This window comes from Schistocerca americana, chromosome 6, assembly GCF_021461395.2.
Source record: "Schistocerca americana isolate TAMUIC-IGC-003095 chromosome 6, iqSchAmer2.1, whole genome shotgun sequence".
In the NCBI taxonomy this organism is placed as follows: Eukaryota; Metazoa; Arthropoda; class Insecta; order Orthoptera; family Acrididae; genus Schistocerca; species Schistocerca americana.
This window is the reverse complement of record NC_060124.1, coordinates 75,217,136-75,237,791: the sequence shown is the minus strand read 5'-3', so window position 1 is coordinate 75,237,791 and position 20,656 is coordinate 75,217,136.

Below are 20,656 nucleotides of genomic sequence, written 5' to 3'. Positions count from 1 at the left end.
TAAACTTACAACAGAACGGCCGAAAGCCTAATTAAAGAACTATTAACTTATTGCAGGGCTGAAGACCACAAATAAATTTGAAACAACGGCTGAAGGCCTGAATAACAAGTCAGACAAACAATTTAAAACAAACTCCTTCGTTCTTATAACAAATTTTCCTTTAAAGAATACACACAGCTAAAGGCCTTATTAAAAGAGGTTCACGTAAATCCTCGGCTGAAGGCCACAACACCTGAAAGACCTAATGGCTTAGGGCCTGGATTAAAAACATTTGCAGATAGAATAAATTTTAAGGAACTTTTTAAAAATAAAATCAATCTTCAAAATTTTAATTTAACACGGCTGATGGCCTTTATGTAAAATTTAAAAAGAACTGAATTAATGCACAGCCGAAGGTCTCGCACAATACTTCAAACGAAAATGAAAATCACAATCTAAAACTCAGTGCTCAGAAGTATTCCAAGGGTCGGCCTGAGAAGGTAGCTCAAACGTAACGTGAAGTGAGACAGGCAGCCAAGAGCTGAAGTTAAATAATCGGATGGCAACCCAAACTAGGGACGGCCCAAGGACCGACCAACAATTTAACCAATTCCCTTCCGTCTGACCAATGGCACAACGACGGAAAATATCGGCTGAGGCCAAGGAACGAACAGCACTACGTCCTCAGAAACTGGCGTCTAAAAACAGCCAAGGGAACAATAACCACTCTAAGCAAAATATGAACCAAACAACTTTAAAGGCTGTCGAACTACACGCCGTGTCGGACAGCATCAACACGACGAGGAAAGGCACACTGCCGGAAAAGTACACTAACCGCCAGGGCACGTAACTGGGGCGTTAACGGCCACAGGGCAGAAAATACCACTAGTGCACATCGCTGGCAAGTAACAGTCAGTTTAATAATTAATCACAATATAGGAAGACAGCTGCAAGATTTCGCTGATTCCAACACATCATACGTTGTTGCTAGCCTGAAAGGCCCAGGGAGCAACAACCTGCAAAAGAACGAAGAGATGTCACAGTAGTTGAGGTTTCATAACAGGTTAGCTGATCACTCAGCTTCAGCCATGGAGACTTCGTCGCATCTCCCGTCCCAACCAACTAACCACCACACACACCACCACCACCCGGAAATACTAGCGGTCACACCAAAGATAGTACTAGTATCGATAAACGCTGCTGCTGCCACTCAAGGAGGCAAGCCAGCAACTTCGTTACGCCAGTAAGTAAGGAAGAAACAAGACGCCACTCGATGTGATAAAATACCAAAGAACAAACGGCATGAACGCGAGCCACACATGGCTCAGCTATATAGCCTTTTACTGTATAGAACGCCGACCACAAAAGCAGAGTGACAGCGGAGAAGACCAGACCAGGCCGTTGTGCCGAACAAACACCCTTCTAAAGTTATTTGCGCGAGAGGAGACCACTAGGTGTAGTAGGCCGAAGGTGTTAGTTTCAGGGCCGCGAAAACGCCCATTAGTCTACTGCTACCGAATTGATGGTACGTATGAAGGAGAACGAACTTCCGTAGAATGAGACTAGATTGAACACATGTATTGGCCTACCCGTAGTGTGAGCAGCGAGAAAGTGGTTACGCCAAACCAGAATTTTTTGCCACGCTCACCAATCTACACTACTGACCATTAAAATTGCTACACCGAGCAGAAATGCAGATGATAAACGGGTATTCATTGGACAAATATATTACACTAGAACTGACATGTGATTACATTCTCACGCAATTTGGGTGCATAGATCCTGAGAAATCAGTACCCAGAACAACCACCTCTGGCGGTAATAACGACCTTCATACGCCTGGGCATTGAGTCAAACAGAGTTTGGATGGCGTGTACATGTACAGCTGCCCATGCAGCTTCAGCACGATACCATAGTTCATCAAGAGTAGTGACTGGCGTACTGTGACGAGCCAGTTGCTCGGCCACCATTGACCAGACGTTTTCAATTGGTGAGAGATCTGGAGAATGTGCTGGCCAGGGCAGCAGTCGAACATTTTCTGTATCCAGAAAGGCCCGTACACGACCTGCAACATGCGGTCGTGCATTATCCTGCTGAAATGTAGGGTTTCGCAGGGATCAAATGAAGGGCAGAGCCACGGGTTGTAACACATTTGAAATGTAACGTCGACTGTTCGAAATGCCGTCAATGCGAACAAGAGGTGACCGAGATGTGTAACCAATGGCACCCCATACCATCACACCGGGTGATACGCCAGTATGGCGTTCACAGCGATGTCGCCAAACATGGGTGCGACCATCATGATGCTGTAAACAGAACCTGGATTCATCCGAAAAAATGACGTTTTGCCATTCGTGCATCCAGGTTCGCCCTTGAGTACACCATCGCAGGCGCTGCTGTCTATGATGCAGCGTCAAGGGTAACCGCAACCATGGTCTCCCAGCTGATAGTCCATGCTGCTGCAAACGTCGTCTAACTGTTCGTGCAGATGGTTGTTGTCTTGCAAACGTCCCCATCTGTTGACTCAGGGATCGAGGCGTGGCTGCACGATCCGTTACAGCCATGCGGATAAGATGCCTGTCATCTCGACTGCTAGTGATACGAGGCCGTTGGGATCCAGCACGGCGTTCCGTCTTACCCTCCTGAACCCACCGATTCAATATTCTGCTAACAGATATTGGATCTCGACCATCTCGAGCAGCAATGTGGTGATACGATGAACCCAATCGCGATATGCTACAATCCGACCTTCATAAAAGTCGGAAACGTGATGGTACGCATTTCTCCTCCTTACACTAGGCATCACAATAACGTTTCGCTGCGCGGGTTTAGCCGAGCGGTCTCAGACGCTGCAGTCATGGACTGTGCGGCTGGTCCCGGCGGAGGTTCGAGTCCTCCCTCGGGCATGGATGTGTGTGTTTGTCCTTAGGATAATTTAGGTTAAATAGTGTGTTAGCTTAGGGACTGATGACCTTAGTAGTTAAGTCCCATAAGATTTCACACACATTTGAACATTTGAACTACAACGTTTCACCAGGCAACGCTGGTTAACTGCTGTTTGTGTATGAGAAATCGGTTGGAAACTTTCCTCATGTCAGCACGTTGTAGGTGTCGCCACCGGCGCCAACCTTGTGTGAATGCTCTGAAAAGCTAATCATTTGCATATCACAGCATCTTCTTCCTGTCGGTTAAATTTCGCGTCTGTAGCACGTCATCTTCATGATGTAGCAATGGCCAGTAGTGTATTTTATCACTACGGATTTTCGAAACGATGAGAGTCAGCTTAGTGGAGTACTTCGAAAGCCACGTGGCATTCTCACTATGCCAGGAGTAATATATCGTGGGGTACATACTTCTATATCTGCGTCTACATTTACATTCCGCAGGCCACCGGATGCTGTATGGCGGAGGATACCTTGTATACCACTGTCACTCCCCCTCCCCTTTCACTTTTTCTAATCTGGTGACGAATGATGCTCGGGAAGAACGATTGTTCATAGGCATCCGTGTTGGTAACCAATTCTTTCATTTTACGTTCAAGAAATTTTCGCGGGATGTACGTAAGAGGACGCAATACATCGACTGAATCTTCTAGGAACATACACTCTATGAATTTTAACATTAAATCACAATCAAGCTACAACAGCCCATTACAAACAGTATTGTAAGGTGCTTAAAAATGTTATTAGGAAGGCAAAGAGAATGTGGTATGCTAATAGAATAGCTAATTCACAGGATAAAATTAAAACCATGTGGTCAGTTGTGAACGAAGTGTCTGGTCAGCAGCACAAGATCGGCGATATAAAGTCAGTTCGCAGTAAAAATATTGTGTTACTGATAAATCAGATATGTGTACAATATTTTACAATTATTTTATGAGCATTGCTGGTGAATTGAATAAAAATTTAGTTTCTACAGTAAATCATATAACTTTCTTGGTAATTGCCTTCCCAAGATTGGCGTCTGAAATAGTCCTGTGTGATACAGACAAGAGGGAGATTGAGTCAATAATTAAATCACTAAAGACCAAGGACTCTCATGGTTATGATGGAGTGTCTAGCAGAGTATTAAGGTACTGTGATGCACATGTTAGCCCTGTACTTAGCCATATTTGTAATTTTTACTTTAGGAATGGTCAGTTTCTGAGTGATTGAAGTACTTAGTGGTAAAGCTGCTTTATAAAAAGGGAGAAAGGGATAATGTAGATAATTTTAGGCCTATTTCTATGCCATCAGCGTTTGCAAAAGTTTTTAAAAAGGCTATGTATGTAAGGATAATTGATCATTTTATATCACACGATTTGCTATCAGTTGTACAGTTCGGCTTTAGAAGTCGTTTAACAACTGGAAATGCTATATTCTCTTTTCTCTGTGAGGTACTGGATGGGCTAAACAAAAGGTTTCGAACGCTTGGCATATTTTTTGATTTAACTAAGGTATTTGATTGCGTTGATCACAAAATATTGCTCCAGAAATTGGACCATTAGAGAATACGGGGAGTAGCTGACAAGTGGTACACCTCTTACTTTAGCAACAGGCAGCAAAAGGTCATTATTCACAATGTTGAGAATGACTGTGATGTGGGGTCTGAGTGGGGTACAGTCAAGTGGGGGTGCCCCAGGGATCAATTTCGGGGCCACTCCTGTTCATTATTTATATAAATGATATGCCCTCTAGTATTACAGGTAACTCTAAAATATTTCTGTTTACTGACGACACTAGCTTGTTAGTAAAGGATGTTGTGTGCAACATTGGCTCGGTTTCAAATAGTGTAGTACATGACCCAAGTTCATGGCTTGTAGAAAATAAACTAACGCTAAATCACAGTAAGACTCCGTTTTTACAGTTTCTAACACACAATTCAACATAACCTGACGTTTTAATTTCACAGAACGCGCATGCGATTAGTGAAACTGAACAGTTCAAATTTCTAGGTGTTCAGGTAGACAGTAAGCCCACGTTCAGGATCTTGTTCAAAGACTTAATACTGCCATTTTTACTATTCGAACGGTATCAGAAGTGAGTGATTGTTCGACACGAAAATTAGTCTACTTTGCTTATTTTCATTCGCTTATGTTGTATGGTATTATATTTTGGGGTAACTCTCCCCATTCTAGAAGGATATTTTTGGCTCAGAAACGGGCGGTTCGGGCAATAAGTGGTGTAAGTTCACGAACCTCTTGTCGACCTCTGTTCACCAGTCTGGGTATGTTGACATTGGCCTCTCAATATATATATTCCTTACTGTCATTTCTTGTTAACAATATTAGCTTATTCCCAAGAATAAGCAGCTTTCACTCGGTTAATACTCGGCTGAAATCAAAGATACATTTGGATCGGACTTCCTTAACTCTTGTGCAAAAACGTGTGTAGTATACTGCTGCGTCCATTTTCAATAAGCTGCCACTCGAATTCAAAAACCTTAGCAGTAACCCACGCGCTTTCAAATCGAAACCGAAGAGTTTCTTCATGAGTCACTCCTTCTATTCCGTCGAGGAGTTCGTTGAAAAATTAAGCTGGTTATTATTGTATTGCTGATAGCGTTTACTTAAACTTGTGGACTGACATTTTTCAGTTTCATGAACATTTATTTTTATCTGTTATTACTTTTATGTTGCAATTTCATGTACTGACACGTTCCATGACTTTGGAGATTTGCTCCTCAATTTGGTCCTACGCCGGCCGGTGTGGCCGTGCGGTTCTAGGCGCTTCAGTCTGGAACCGCTGATAGCGTTTACTTAAACTTGTGGACTGACATTTTTCAGTTTCATGAACATTTATTTTTATCTGTTATTACTTTTATGTTGCAATTTCATGTACTGACACGTTCCATGACTTTGGAGATTTGCTCCTCAATTTGGTCCTACGCCGGCCGGTGTGGCCGTGCGGTTCTAGGCGCTTCAGTCTGGAACCGCGTGACCGCTACGGTCGCAGGTTCGAATCCTGCCTCGGGCATGGACGTGTGTGATGTCCTTAGGTTAGTTAGGTTTAATTAGTTCTAAGTTCTAAGCGACTGATGACCTCAGAAGTTAAGTCGCATAGTGCTCAGAGCCATTTGAACCATTTTTTTTTTTTGGTCCTACGGAACTTGACGTGTAAATAAAAATAAATATACCGTGGTGGAGAGCGTCTCTCTTGTATGGTCAGCCACTGGGGTTGGTTGAGCATCTACGGCGAAACTCGCGCTGCTATTTTTTTAAATCTTTTCTACTCTCTGTATCAGTCCTGCCCGGGACGGATCCTAGAATGACGGACAATTTTCAGGCATTGGCGCACGAGTGTTTTGTAAGTTACCTCCTTCGTGATTGGTTTCCTCAAATGAATTATGTTTATGTGGTTGTTGCCACTTTAAATCACTGCCAGGCATCTGACGGATGTGACTGATTTCATTGATTGTTCTCCAATCGCACAGCTGCTCCAAAGGCCTGAGGGGAGGTGAGCAGTAGACCAAGCCTGATGTTCCGATGAACGAGTGCAAGTTTGGACTACGACTACAGCCCAAGGTCGCAAGAAAAGCAACGTCGATATGAGTGTGAAGTAGAGCGAGAGTAGTACGCCGAGAGGGAATAGTTTAAACTCAAAGAGTCATTTGTTACTGCTGCTGAACACACCTTGGCGAATTTCACAAATTAGATGAACGGGATAAACGCATGGAAGGTTTAAAAGCAATAATGGATATATCCAAGCACAAGGGTACTGGTGGATGTTACAGGCACACATATCGGTTCACAACTACTGAGAGCCTAACATCCAACACGAATGTTGTAAGAGTTGACGAAGTGGACGCAGGGAGGACGCAGAACGTTGTCTTTGATGAAGCAGTCAGCGGAAAGTGTAGGAGAGGAGTAGTTTGCAGATAATGCAGTTACGTATAATGATGTGTAAGGGGCACTCAGATGGTTCAAATGGCTCTGAGCACTATGGGACTTAACTTCTGAGGTCATCAGTCCCCTAGAACTTAGATCTACACAAACTTAACTAACCTAAGAACGTCACACACATCCTTGCCAGAGGCAGGATTCGAACCTGCGACCGTAGCGGTATCGCGGTTCCAGACTGTAGCGCCTAGAACCGCTCGGCCACTCCGGCCGCCAAGGGGCACTCAAATAGAAATTATTATTTCAGAAGTAATCTCCATAAATGTTAATACAAATATCACACTGTCAGACAAGTAGCCCAACGCCTTCATGGGAAAACGTTTGCGCTTACCTTATTAACCATGATTGTACCCAGGCTTGTAATCTGCGCTTGAGGCAAATCGACGGCAAGAATATCATTCTTCAGAGCAGGCTCACACGTTGCCGACGTTGTTTCGAGTACATTGCAGATGTTTTACTGGGAAGCCATTACATATCTTCCATACTATCCCGATCTGGACCCATGTGATTTTCATATTTTTGGAGCCATGAGCAAAGACATTCGAGGTCCTCAATGAAGAATTACACGCCTGAGTACAATCATGGTTCCGCAGGCACTCCAGAATATTGACAAAACTCAGTAATTCTCCAAAGGAGAGCCCTTACGAAACAATCGTGCAATCCATCCTAGAGTACTACCTAGGTGTTTCGGACCCATGAAATAGGACTTCACGCGAATATTGAACATATGCAAGAATGGGCGGCAGAAATGAGCTCAGATTTGCTTGACTCAACGCTAGATATCAAGCGAACTCCTCCTTACATACTATGGTTTCGAGAATGGTTATGAAATGAGGATCGCTACACCTTCTCGCGTGTCGCTCTCGCACGGACAGCGAAGACAGCCATACGGCAACGGCAGCGTGCAGAGGCGTATTTAAGCATTCTTCCGTAGTTGAACGTAATGAGAAGAAACCTTAATATACACTCCTGGAAATTGAAATAAGAACACCGTGAATTCATTGTCCCAGGAAGGGGAAACTTTATTGACACATTCCTGGGGTCAGATACATCACATGATCACACTGACAGAACCACAGGCACATAGACACAGGCAACAGAGCATGCACAATGTCGGCACTAGTACAGTGTATATCCACCTTTCGCAGCAATGCAGGCTGCTATTCTCCCATGGAGACGATCGTAGAGATGCTGGATGTAGTCCTGTGGAACGGCTTGCCGTGCCATTTCCACCTGGCGCCTCAGTTGGACCAGCGTTCGTGCTGGACGTGCAGACCGCGTGAGACGACGCTTCATCCAGTCCCAAACATGCTCAATGGGGGACAGATCCGGAGATCTTGCTGGCCAGGGTAGTTGACTTACACCTTCTAGAGCACGTTGGGTGGCACGGGATACATGCGGACGTGCATTGTCCTGTTGGAACAGCAAGTTCCCTTGCCGGTCTAGGAATGGTAGAACGATGGGTTCGATGACGGTTTGGATGTACCGTGCACTATTCAGTGTCCCCTCGACGATCACCAGTGGTGTACGGCCAGTGTAGGAGATCGCTCCCCACACCATGATGCCGGGTGTTGGCCCTGTGTGCCTCGGTCGTATGCAGTCCTGATTGTGGCGCTCACCTGCACGGCGCCAAACACCCATACGACCATCATTGGCACCAAGGCAGAAGCGACTCTCATCGCTGAAGACGACACGTCTCCATTCGTCCCTCCATTCACGCCTGTCGCGACACCACTGGAGGCGGGCTGCACGATGTTGGGGCGTGAGCGGAAGACGGCCTAACGGTGTGCGGGACCGTAGCCCAGCTTCATGGAGACGGTTGCGAATGGTCCTCGCCGATACCCCAGGAGCAACAGTGTCCCTAATTTGCTGGGAAGTGGCGGTGCGGTCCCCTACGGCACTGCGTAGGATCCTACGGTCTTGGCGTGCATCCGTACGTCGCTGCGGTCCGGTCCCAGGTCGACGGGCACGTGCACCTTCCGCCGACCACTGGCGACAACATCGATGTACTGTGGGAGACCTCACGCCCCACGTGTTGAGCAATTCGGCGGTACGTCCACCCGGCCTCCCGCATGCCCACTATACGCCCTCGCTCAAAGTCCGTCAACTGCACATACGGTTCACGTCCACGCTGTCGCGGCATGCTACCAGTGTTAAAGACTGCGATGGAGCTCCGTATGCCACGGCAAACTGGCTGACACTGACGGCGGCGGTGCACAAATGCTGCGCAGCTAGCGCCATTCGACGGCCAACACCGCGGTTCCTGGTGTGTCCGCTGTGCCGTGCGTGTGATCATTGCTTGTACAGCCCTCTCGCAGTGTCCGGAGCAAGTATGGTGGGTCTGACACACCGGTGTCAATGTGTTCTTTTTTCCATTTTCAGGAGTGTAACATATGGTGATAAGCACCTTCTGATGCTCACTGCACAGTGGTTTTCAGAGAATGTATGCAGATGCAGAGGTAGATACACCTTCGCACCGTATTTGACAGTAAAGAGCAAAGAACATAAGCTTACACTATTTGTTATCATATGGCGTGCGTGGCGTTCCTGCTCTTAGGTTACCGCGACATCTTCCATCCCGAGTAACAGAGACTGACTTTCACATGTGGTTCATGTAGCGAACAGCGTACTGTCTTAAAGGAAGCTGCGTTCCGTTACTACACTCATTTTCAAGAAAAACAGAACGGCTTGAGATAGGACTTTCATGTTCACCAGATATGTGTAATAGTACATTCTGCAGAAATGATTAGCATTTCAGTCACCTCTGTTCAGCATGTGTCCTGTTACCTAGTAAGCACAGGGTCCGCCATGGCCCCTGATAACTTATTCCATGCATGATGGCATCGATACGTATAAGGCGCGAATGCCATTGTGTCGTACATCCATCCTTGCTGCATTCACCTGGCTCTGAAGTTCATCTGTGATGGTTGGCATTGGCTGCACCCGTCGTTTCACCATATCCCACACGTTTTCGATTGTCGTACGACACCAAGAAGGCACGTGCCCATGCAGCAACAGGTGCCCGTGCATTGTCTTGCTGAAAAAATGGCGTTCGGTGTGTTGTGCACAAAGGTATGGCTACGGGTAGCTGGATGACATTCACGTAGGTCGCAGAGGTCACAGTGCCCTGGACACGCACCAACTGTGATTTGTGGTTGTACCTGATAGCACCCCACACCATAAGGCCTCGAATTGGCGCTGTATGTCTCAATACAGTCACTGTGATGCCGCTCCCCCTTTCTGCGGCGAACCAAAATGCGCACATCATTTACAAATAAACAGAACCTGGATTCAACTGAAACACTATCTGATGTCATTCTTGTCCGAGGTGACGTCCTTCCATATACCATTATCGTCTAGTATGTATCTGCACATTCGTCAAAGGTAGGCGAAGAAGTGGATGGTGCACACTAAACCATGCTATAGTAAACGGTGATGCACTGTCACCCCTGATAGTGTACGATGTGTTACACTGTTTCATTGTTGCGCCAAAGCCGATGAGGACGCAGATATGTCCTGCAATGCAGTTCGGATGGGGTGTCATTCTTCTCGGGGGTGGTCTGGGTGATGCGACCTCTCCCATATCGTCATGGTCTATGGCCTTCTGTGAACCATTCTGCGCACACACGTTGCACTCACGAAACACTTCGTCCCACACGAGCAGCAATTTCTCAGATGGATGCATCACATTCTCTCATGCCAATGATAGCCCTCTTCTCAGATTCACTGATTTGATGGTGCGGTTCGCGCATACGTCTGCGAAGCATCCTGCAAGTCTGCTCAAGTCACACTGTAAGAGGTCCGAGCAGATGTAATTTCGATGTATTGCTCATGCGCTGCCTGCGATATGCAAGGTATAAGAGAATCTCTGACCAGAGAGCAGTGTTGACTGCAGTAGGAACTGTGTAGCAGTAGCAGTAAGTTGTTGCTAGTCTGCAGCCTGCTCTGGTCTGGTCTGGTGTATCGTGTTGGCTGGGCCGGTCGCGGTGCAGCGATGCCGGAGCCTGAGTATTATTGTATAAGGTAAAAAGCAGCCTCGCGCATATGTAGCAATGTTATCTCAACTCCCATGTAAATGTTTTAAAAATCTCGTAATAATAATCTTTCTCATAAAAAGTAAATTTTAACAACCATTCATTTCAATTTAAAGAATTTACTAATTTCTCCAATCCATGATCATCCTGATTATTGCAAAAGAAAAATCGGTTGTTTCCCTTTCATAAATGACAAATCTATCGGCCAGCATTGCACAGGGCTGTGCCAGAAAAAATTATTGTAAGAGCAGATATATATGCGTTATCCGGCGACTTCACTGAGGTAAGAATTTTTCTTTTTTTATTCAGAATGATCTTTCAGGGCCATGATGCAGCACTGCTGACGTCCAAAATTTACCAGGTTAAATTCACAGTCAATTATTGAAAAGTTATAAGTGAGCGTCAATTTAATTGAGAGGTTAGTTACATTGTATTATTACCAGGTTACTGAATTTATTTTTTGTTGGGACGTTACACTGAATGTGAACGACATAATTATAATTTTTACTGTTGAGAGGTTTAGAAATTTTTCTGTTTTGAGGTTATACTAAATGAGAATATTATTCATATTATTTATTTTATTTTCTGTTTTGAGGTTACACTGGAGAAAGAATTTTGTGGGGAGGTTACACTAAACGTGAATATTATTGAATATTAAATGGGAGAGAATTTTGTGGGGAGGTTACATTTGGCGACAACCGGCCAGGATCGTATTTTCTTTGTGAATTTCTGAAAAGTAGTCATATATCTGCTCTTATTTACTTAAATGTAGTTCGCATCTGGCGCAACGCATTTACTAATTTGTCACTCTTTCTTTCACAGATCGTCGGCAATTTATTGCTCTTTGTTGTAATTGTGTTTGTTCCATTTTTGCTTCGTCTTTGTTTCATTTTGTGCTTAATTTTGATTTGTGAGAAAATGCCGCGAAAAACTGTTAACAGTACATCGCGATGTGCAATGAGTGAAATAGCCGACTCGAATAATTTGACCGATAATACTAGCGACACTCAGTGCAATAGTGATAATCCTCTAACTACAGATAATCAATGCGTACCGACCACTAGTAATGACTTTAATCCTAATGATGAACAAACAAATCCAATTATGTTAACGACAAATGATGACGCGGCGCGTTCCGTTACAATGAACGCTGCCCAGTTTGATACACCTAATTTGCAAAATTTACGCAGCGAACAGACAAATGTTTCTAACGAAGGTGAACAATATACACAAAACGCGTCAGATTTATTTGATTCCGATTTAGTGACCAATAGTGCGCATCCAATTGGCGAACCTTTTCAAGAATCAGAAAATGACCCAATGATTACACAAAACGTGACAAATGTAGATACACCAACACACAACATAGAAAATAGTGTCGCTAATTTTGGCTTGGATCAAGTTGTAGCATTATTAGTACAATTCAATGAAAAACAAGACAACAATTACAAACAACTTATTAAAAAAATAGACAACAATTTCAAACAGTCGAATGAAAAACACGACAACCTTAATGAACAGAACAAATGCTAATCATTTCCGCAGAACATGCTAATGTACATGTCCTGTGAAAATGTACGTTCTATCTCTAGTCGTTCAAGGTGTTCTGTTTTTTTTGTTTTTTGTTTTGTGTTTTGAACATGAGAGTATTTAAACACGTAATTCTGATTCCATAGCGAAGCCGGTAAGCAGCAGATCACACGTATTTGGATTCAGTTCTCGTTTGATGCTAGGATTCTTTCCGCCCTTTTTTCGCATATGGCTATGATTCGAATATGTGGAGAACGACCAGTTTGCATCGCAGTATAGAGCCCACGATGAACTCTAGATCCGTCTGTAGCTATCTTTGATAGTCAGTTCAGAGCTCGCAGGAAGGCAATGGCAAACTATGCGCCATATCTAGTAAAGCAGTGTGTGAAGGAAAGATTAGCTTGCTTCATCTGCTTGCTCATAATGAATTCCTTGGATGTCAATTAAACTTGTAAATATTCCTCTGTGTAAAAGTGACTTAATGCATTTTCTCCAACTGTAAGCGTTCGACTGCCACGAGGAACCAGAACAGAACCGAGGAGATGATGACGTATGAGTTGCCTAATGTGGGAATGGTGCACTTCTGCTATAGGGACCTAAAAACTTGAGGTGACTCTTGCCCCACTCGCAGTTCTTCCCGACCTGCTCGATCTGTGGAATATGTTTTAATTTCGTCAATAATTGTAGCAAATACTGAAAATCAATTTATTGTTTTTGCCCGTGGACCCCTTTAGACAGGCAACCGGCAACTGGGATTAGGTGATCGGTTCAGATGTTTAGTAATGGCGTAGACGTGGAATGAATGAATGAATAAATGTTATAACGTCACAGTTGCTGTAATAAAATAATAAATCATATGAAAGAAAAATTAAAACAGTGCTAAATGAACGAACAGTAACGTAGAACCTAAGGAAAGTATCAGAAACGTTTATGAAATGGGCATATTTTTCCGTTTTTAAGACATTCCACGTTTTACATCAACGTGTAGAAGACACATTTAAAAAGTGGAGTAAGTATGGTACTGATGTTTTTCCTACATTTGTCTTGATTTTGTTTTCTGATTTACACTGACATCATAAAAGCCATGGGATAGCGATAAGCACATATACAGATGACGGTAGTACCACGTACGCAAGTTATAATAGCGCATTGTACTGGCGGAGCTGTCAGTTGTAGTCAGGTGATTCACGTGGAAAGATTCCCGACGTGATTGTGGCCCCACGACTGGAATTAACAAACTTTGAAAGCGGAATGCTAGTTAAAGCCAAAAGTTTCAGGCGTTAATTCTCGTTACGGACAACGAAGTGGCCGCCGATCTTCACTTAATGACCGAGAGCAGCGGTGTTTGCGTAGAGATGTCAGTGGTAATAGACAAGCAGTACTGCGTGAAATAACAGCAGATATCATTTTAGAACATACGAAGAGCGTATCTGTTAGGACAGTGCTGCGGTATCTGGAGGGCTACGGCAGCAGACGACCGCCGGCCGGAGTGGCCGTGCGGTTCTAGGGGCTACAGTCTGGAACCGAGCGACCGCTCCGGTCGCAGGTTCGAATTCTGGGTTCTCTGGTCCAACTGAACCGCACAATGACTGGAAATAGTTATGTTCGGCTACTTGGAGACCATTTTCAGCCATTTATGGACTTCATGTTCCCAAAAGTTACCGGACCACAACTGTTCGCGACTGGTGTGAAGAACATTCTGGACAATTTGAGTGAATGATCACCGAACATTTATGGGGCATGATCGAGAGGTCACTTCGTGGACAACATATTGCATCGGCAATACTTTCGCAATTATGGGCGACTGTAGAGGCAACGTGGCTACACATTTCTGCAGGAGACTCCTAACGACTTGTTGAGTCCACACTATGTCGAGTTGCTGCACAACAAAAGGAAGTCCGACACGATATTAGGATGTATCCCATGAATTTGCCACCCCAGTATAGTATGAGAACACATCTCGTGTTGACCCAGTTCCGAGTAGGCTGACAACTTAAGAATTTTATTTAATTTCACTTATAGATAGAACTGATAAATTTCATCTGAAGATTTTGTGATTTTAATGTAGACTTTTTCTCGACTTTCCATTGTAGTTTGTAAAGATGGCAAATGTACGGTCCAAACTGATCTCGATTCGAAGTGTATTACGTTTGTTGTCGCTAAGAGAAACGCCACTGCATATTGAATGCTTCAGATTTGCTTAACTGTGTTACGTAAACGAAAATTCAGTAAAAAGAATCATAAGCTATGACTGTTATCCTCCCCTTTTCTTTCCTTTGTGAAATACAGGAAATTTTCAATCTTTACGTTCGTTATTAGCCTCATGTTTATTTTCATTTCTTATTTCGCATTCGAAAGTTTTATTACTCTACTTTTTTGTTATATACAGGGTGTTTCCGGAAGAGTGTGCAAAAATTTAGTAAGACACAGAGGATGCTCCACTGAACAGTTTAAGTTATGTAACCTGGGGTCGCAGAAGTCCGCTTGAGGAAATAATAAGAATAAAATCACATTACTGTGTACTTTTTCATTTATATTGATTGCAAATATTATCACTGACACAATGACTGTTCCAATTGCACTGTATCGTACAAAATGTGCTGAAACTGACGGCCATCAGCCTCAGCGAAGGCATGACATCGGCGAACAAGATTCTGACGCACTCCCCCCCTTCCAATGCAGCGATCAGGAAATACAGTATTGAGATGGTTGCGGACATCCACTCTGAAGTGAGGCGGTGCACCGTCATGTTATATCCACACCCTCTCATGAACAGCCAAGGGTACGTGCCCAGCAACTCAGGTAGAAGATATTGTCCAGTGAGATTGTAGCCTACAATGCCGGCCCAGATGTTCACAGCAAAACGTACTTGATGGTATGACTCCTCATCCCGAACATGACTATTCCTGCTGTTCGAAATACCATCACGATCAAATGAGGCCTCGTCAGTAAACAGAACTATTTGGAATAATATCTGGTCGATCAACCATTGTGAGACCAACCGCTGACGCAATGCAACCCTTGGTGCGAAGCCAGTCACTCGTTGTGGGTGATATGGGTGTAATTGTTCGTGGAGTACTCGCCACACGCTAGTATGTGCACCACCCATTTCACCTGCAATACGACGAGTACTTGTAATGCAGTCCCTTACAACACGTTCCAGCACCTCCTGTTCAAAATCGGGCGTGTGAGAGGTCCTCATGTTGCCAGGTACCTCGTTTCTTCTTTGCAATGAACTAGTCTCCCGCATTCGTCAATGGAGAGAAATAAACACTGGTCGTGATGGGTGAGGCTGTTACTAAATAATTTCCTGTACAACCTTTCATCGGCGAGAGCATTGTTCAAATGGTTCAAATGGCTCTGAGCACTATGGGACTCAACTGCTGAGGTCATTAGTCCCCTAGAACTTAGAACTACTTAAACCTAACTAACCTAAGGACATCACAAACATCCATACCCGAGGCAGGATTCGAGCCTGCGACCGTAGCGGTCTTGCGGTTCCAGACTGCAGCGCCTTTAACCGCACGGCCACTTCGGCCGGCGAGAGCATTGTAACGTACTTCCCCACACACAAGGTGCCTGTCAGTGAGTTCTGCGAAACTGTACCAGTACTGTTCCACCGTATTGTACTGCACGTCTTTGAATAGCACTGAGTAACGAATAGGTCTGACGTTGAATCATAGCACATTCTGTCATGGGACACTGTAAATACGATACAACAGAGCCACCTCATGAACGAGTAAACAAAACCTGCATCATGACTTTCTAGTAATCAGGCTCGTCCTCCTTGTTTCCTTGCAGGAAATAAGGAATGTACATGTAAATAAACAGCACAGGATTGTAAACTGGTACGCATGTTAATTGTAAATAAGGTGGAAAACAGTAATGCTAGACAAAACGATAGACAAGGTTACTTCCATATCTCCTCAAACTGGCTTCTGTGACCCCAGTTTCGCTATCTCAAATTGTTTAGTGGAGCTTTCTCTACGTCCTGTTACATTTTTGCACCCTCGTATGGAAACACCCTGTATAACTTGAGTTATCTTGTGATGAACACCGATGCCTAACCGGATAAAAATGAAATAAATCAATATTCAAGAGATAATTCCTCAGCTTCTTCAAACACATTTATTGACAGAATAGTCCATTGGTGTACTGGCATACCTGTCCTGTCAATAATTAAAATACATACCGCTAAAGGATAGAAGAGATCCATGTCAGGTGTCATCACCGTCCGCCATTGGATAGACATAGCCTCCCATCCGGTCTAACAACTGTATTATGCACATTAATGACTGAAGACCTAAAAAGAATCTGCTGACGAGAATTCGAAATTTCATTTTCTCTGCGATTCATCATCCGCGGTCCTGCTGGAGATGGTATGGCTTTGCTTCCTTCTGGCCAGCGAATCACGCATGTCAGCCTCTTACGACGTGACCTGCTGTTCAATCTGAAATACGATCCGTACTGTAGCTCATCAATTGCCGCCTCCACAAAGCCTCTCCAGAGATGCAAATATCATTACATGGGAGGCCTGTCTGTCGAATGCCGAGATAGGCGCTACCCTGCTCGTGCTTGACCAGTCCGCCTGTTGCGCTACACTGTGTGCGAGTAGAGGACAGATGACAACAGAGTCGTCTGTGAAGAAGTCAGGACACGGAGTGTTGTGCGGCGGTCCAGTGCCTCGCCCCTACGCCCCGTGTGTTCCGCCACGTGTCAGTCTGCCTCTCTCCCCCCCCCCCCCCCCCTCCCGAGCCGTTCCGCAGTCTCACACATCTGAGTGAAGCCAGAGCGGACACTTCCTCCTCTTACGCACTCGCGCCGCTTTCTCGCGTTCTCCAACTGTCGCCCGCCGGTGCTACGCCTGTGGACGATTACGCCGAGTTGTTGCAAGTAGCACCGACTGGTCCTCAAAAGCGTGTTTTGACAGCCACGCAGCATATATTCACAAAATGCCCCTCCCCTCCACCACTAACGCAGGCTTTGCCACAAACACTCGAACACCCTCTCACATGATACCTCTTAATTTCACACCTATCATAGAAGAAACTACTTTACATTGTGCGTTCTTAACTTCTCGCGGCGTAATGGATAATCCATTAAATTTCGGGTATGCAGCCGCGCAAAAATAAAATTTCCTCCACTGATATTTCGGCCGCGCATCGTCCGGCCATCCTCAGAGTGAGTCACAAGACTGACGACAAGATTATTAGAACTACTTAAACCTAACTAACCTAAGGACATCACACACTTCCATGCCGGAGGCAGGATTCGAACCTGCGACCGTAGCGGTCGTGCAGTTCCAGATTGTAGCGCCTAGAACCGCTAGGCCACCCCGCCGGCGACCAGGCGGTGTTCGTCGGTGTCCTCAACACTGCAGGCGACAAACAATGCGATGCCGCTAGCGTGCAACGGCCCGTGGGCGGCGGAACAGGAGTCGGGACAGTAGGCGTCGGCAGTGGAGGGCAATCGTGTGCCGTAGATCGCTTGCGAAATCGATTCCTAAGCATCGGATAGTAGCAGCTACACGCAGTGGAGCAGAGCTCTCCACAGGAAGTGCCGCACCTGTAGCCAAGGCACTCGATTTGCAGATGTTGAGGCAGCTACCAGAAGCTTCGACGTAGGTGGTAACCCATGCCAGCGACTCCCTGGTCTCAGCAACGCTACGAAGAACGATGACAAGATCGTTCGCATAAACAGTGCAGCAGAGTAAATGGCCACCGAGAGACATCCCAGACAGGCGTTGACGAAGGCCCTAGAGCAATGGTTCCACGGTGAGAGCATACAACAGTGCAGACAGCGGGCGCATTGACGAAGCGGACGGCGGATCAAGATGGAGGGAGTGAGAAGGCCGTTATAGAGTAAGCGGCCGTAGCTCGACGAAGCGACGCATTATGATGGCATTATGATGGTAGTCGTGATCGACCCGATCAAACACCTGGCTGAAGTGAAGAGCTGCCTAAAGGCCAGGCAAACGGCGAAGGTGAGAAGAGCGATCATGTCTCGTTAGCGACAAAGGGCAGTGTTGGTGTTATTAGCACCTACCAAAGAAGTTTGATCAGAGGAAACCACACACTGGACTGTCCGATTAGCCGTGTAGCCAAGAGTCGGGTAAACATCTTCGTGTCGCTGTTGAACAACATCAAGAGGCGGTAACCACAAGTCCGTGATGTATCCCGAGGCTTGTGGATTGCAATGAGGAGACCATTGAGGAGACCTGGGATCTGCACGAGAGGCGACCTGAGGTGTCGACAAATTTCCGGCCACACAGGCGCCATTAGGGAACGAAACGTTCTATAAGGCAGTCAGAGCCACTCGCCTTGTTCGTAGAATTGGCATGGCTAGCGTCATGGGCTTCGTCGTCTGCGACGTCGGAAAGCAAATCCACAGTTGCATCCCAAGAAACTGAGGCAAGGAGAGTCGGGAGAGCGTTGTAATGATGGCCGGAGGCGACGTTGCATAGAGTATAGCATAGCATAAAGTGCATGGAGGGCAGACTGTATATGGCGTTGAGTGTCTAAGCACCATCCATCATCACTCGTAAGAACATTAATCAAAGTTCTCCGACTGTGGCACCGTTTTTCTATCACTTAATTCATACATGGATGCTCCTGCGCTAATCCCTTGTGTGCGCCGACCCTCACATAGCTCGTTCCAGGTGACGGCGAGAGAGGGATGTGAGCTGTACCATGGCGTGATTCACCTTCACCTGGCGCTCTGGCAAATAAGGCATCATAGTACATTTCCGAAGAATAGTGAAGTATAAATTCTGGGTTCCTCGCCTCCACGTCGCGACTTCCCTTCCGTAACCAATCAAAGGCCTTGTAAATGTGTGTGAATTTCTAAGGGACCAAACTGCTTAGGTCATCGGTCCCTAGACCACCCACGCTACTTAAACTAACTTATGCTAAGAACAACATGGACACCCATGCCCGAGTGAGGACTCGAACCTCCGGAGGGAGGGGCCGCGCAGTCAGTGACATGGCGCCTCTAACCGCGCGGCCACTCCGCACGGCAAAGGCCTTACAGAGGACAGGATTTGCACAGAGCTCCCACCATGACAAGGCAGATTGAGACGCATCACGGCGTCGACGACAAGCTGTCCATGTGGTCTCCATGAGCTGCTGGCAGTTTGGCGGAGTAAGATGGCTCGTGTTAAGTTTCCATAGCCCCTGGCTGTGTCACGCCCTTTGGTGGCAGAGCCTGTCGGCAGACATATATGGATCGTGGTCAGAGAACGCAACGGGACAGACTTCAGCAACCTGCACGTCAGAGCGACTGGGAGAATCGCTAGTGAAATATATAAAACCCAGACGATCGCCATGAACATGCTCCCGAGAGTTCACAAGGTTGAGGTGCTGAGAAACTGCTGCTAGCACCGCGCACGGGGAGTGACGCGGCGACTGGGTGGTGTTGGTTGCCTCTCATGATCCATGCATCCTGCCGACACAGGAAGGGAGGCCTGATGACGCACCAAACGTCAAAGCCTTACCTCTGGCATCAGGGAGATAGATAACTGTATAAGGGAGGATACCGTCACGTATGAGGATCTCCACCATACCACCACTATGGGAAGCATGGATAAAGTGTGCCGTAAAGCCACGGGGAGCACAAAAGGTTGCAATAGGCGCGATCTGAAGGAGGAAAAGTCAACGTCTGCAGGATCCAGCATTTCATGGAATAGTGTCAGATTGCTACATGCGTGAATGATACACTCCTGGAAATTGAAATAAGAACACCGTGAATTCATTGTCCCAGGAAGGGGAAACTTTATTGACACATTCCTGGGGTCAGATACATCACATGATCACACTGACAGAACCACAGGCACATAGACACAGGCAACAGAGCATGCACAATGTCGGCACAAGTACAGTGTATATCCACCTTTCGCAGCAATGCAGGCTGCTATTCTCCCATGGAGACGATCGTAGAGATGCTGGATGTAGTCCTGTGGAACGGCTTGCCATGCCATTTCCACCTGGCGCCTCAGTTGGACCAGCGTTCGTGCTGGACGTGCAGACCGCGTGAGACGACGCTTCATCCAGTCCCAAACATGCTCAATGGGGGACAGATCCGGAGATCTTGCTGGCCAGGGCAGTTGACTTACACCTTCTAGAGCACGTTGGGTGGCACGGGATACATGCGGACGTGCATTGCCCTGTTGGAACAGCAAGTTCCCTTGCCGGTCTAGGAATGGTAGAACGATGGGTTCGATGACGGTTTGGATGTACCG